The following is a 2,669-nucleotide window of genomic DNA, read 5'->3' as shown; positions in this document are numbered from 1 at the left end:
CCTCCTCCTGGATATGCTGAAGATTTGCGATTATGTCCATATGTAGTATGAACCTGACTTATTGGGTCTTGCCATTTTGGTACTTTCCAGCGGGCTTTACTTGGGTTGAGGAGACTGTAACGGTAGCGAACATTGCTGCCTGAGGCTGTTAAGTTGCAGATCATTCAATCACTCATCATTCATTATTCTGCTCTACCACAGTTTCTCATCTCAAACGAGGATGCAATTCGGATTAAGAGGTGCAGAACTCCACATGGAGTTTTGTCTGCTATCAGTGGACAGTTGAACTTTTTTATGCTTATTGATACGGTATGCTTTGTATACAGATGATAAAATTTTAAACCATGTTTATAATACAGACTTGCTGCTTGGTAGATACATACTGAGTGATACATGCTATCTTTTTGAGGACCCCTCACATCGGAAGGTCTCTGGGCGTACCACCCGGTAGAACGGGAAACTGCACTTCCTTCAGATCTCGTTAGAGATACAGGAGAGGGCTTTATGATATTTTGACCCAAACCTGTGCAACAACCCCCTGTAATTCCGTCCAAATTATCCCGTTCTGCATTAAACAAAATTTTAAATTATTGTGTAATGTTTGAATCAATGTATAATAACATTGAAGCTATTAAAGTTGAAAAACCGCTCAAAATAAACTTTGTTGTGCTTAATTTAAAATTTTATTGAGTTTCCATAACTTTTTGGGTATTGGCTACGGTAAACGGACTGTAGGTCCCTACGTCGTAAAACTGCCGGAAGCATTTCTTACCTACTTCTTAAGGGATGGACAGTGGGTCCCCAGGCCGGGACCGTGGACCTACTGTCCACCGACTCACGGGTTTCTTTTGACGAGGGTTTTGACAGGGGATCGCCGTACTCACTCTACTGTCCTTGAACGGATGTTTCGAGATCTATACTCTGTATATTTTAAGTATTATTCATTAGGCTACTGTGTTTTTAACTAGTTCTTTCTAACTAGCTGCAGTATACAGATACAGAAAGAATGAAACAAAAAGCTAAATGCATAATGAAAGTCGGGTTTATTTTCTTAAGTATATTGTTAAGTAATACACCATTTATAACTTAAGAATTGCTGTAACGATTATATAATGGTCCACTTTTAAAACAACTATTAAACTATCGTAAAATGCACGGAAAAATTAGGTAATTAGAACAAGAATTTTATATAATACGAGTCTGTTAAACTGTTCTGTTTATTTAAAAGTATGATAGCACAATCATATGTGTAATAATTTTACCATTATTTTCAATTTATTTATATTTGGTGTTGAAAAGCATAGAATTAGCTTTGATAGTAACCACTACTTATTTAACCTTTTATCGCAACCATTGTTGAACACATCGTAACAAAAATATTCAGATAAGAAAATTAAAAGTTTTGGTAATAAAGATCTACTTTTAATTGTACACTTTAGCAAATATTGAGTATGCAGAGTTTGGTGAGTACTGTAAAGCTGATATCAAAGAAAGCATTTTTTTACTATATAAACTTTTACTATAAATTTAAAGACTGTTCTAAAACGCAAACTTGATCGAGCAAACAAAGTAAACAAAGCGAACTAAGGCACAAAATATATTAAGCCAGGAATAAATACAATCACTATAAGTATACACTTTTAGACATATTTCCTGGTCGTAGGAAACAAAGAAATCTCAACGTTGGTGTCGGAAATATGAATTATGCGAACCAGAAGTGGTCATACGACAGCTGTCTAAAAATTGTGTAAGAAACCGCAGGGTACTACTAGTTTAACAATATGTAATCATGGCCTTTCAACACTTTGTACATCATTTGTATTTTTTATTAACTAAGATGTTCCACATTTTTAAACGGTTTGATTTATTTTAAAGAGGAATAAAACTAATAGGGTTTAAGAAGCTATTAAATATAGTTTTTTGTGGCCGAAGTTCGCTGGTAACTTGCTAGTAACTAAAAATATTATATACATCGTGTTTCCGGGATTTGAACGAACTTAAAATTATGTCGTAACGGCATATAGCCATTGAAATAGTCAACTGCAAGTTTGAATGGAACTTAAAAATCTCTTGTGTCCGGTCGCAAATTACGTTTTAGTTTTAATGCGTCAATGCTTAAAAGGACTTCCTTCTTTAGAAATTAATTTAATTTACTTTAAGTGGATTCTAATGTCCACATAAACATATCCCATGTAATATGAAAGGGGCATGTCATCTCACCTAATGTGACATCAACTAAAATATAATAAGGTCAAATGCCTTTAAAAACTGTCCTCAGCTGTAAATGTAATGATACGATTGTTTTAAATCCAAATTTGCTAAAATATGATGTCAGTTTTTTAAGATAATACTTGGATCTGTCCATTAAATGTTTGTGGTTTAGCACTTATATTATGACAGGATTAAAACTTGTCCCCAGCAAAACGTGAATACCAAATAACATAGCAATTCACTGAGCAGAAAAAACATGTTACATAAAATAGGCTATACAGGTGTTTTCTTTATCAGCTACATTTTTTTTCTAAACTTTGTAAATGTACAGTTTAAACTTAAAATAGAGTGTAATAATTTTTATTTATTTTAAAAAAGGGGGGGGGGGGTGGGGGGGGGGGGACTAACATATAAATCTCTAGCGCTAAAAACAATAATTTTAAAACACACAAAGATGC

Source organism: Homalodisca vitripennis, chromosome 2, assembly GCF_021130785.1.
Source record: "Homalodisca vitripennis isolate AUS2020 chromosome 2, UT_GWSS_2.1, whole genome shotgun sequence".
In the NCBI taxonomy this organism is placed as follows: Eukaryota; Metazoa; Arthropoda; class Insecta; order Hemiptera; family Cicadellidae; genus Homalodisca; species Homalodisca vitripennis.
The sequence above is the reverse complement of the archived record's forward strand: the minus strand, read 5'-3'. Positions refer to the sequence as shown.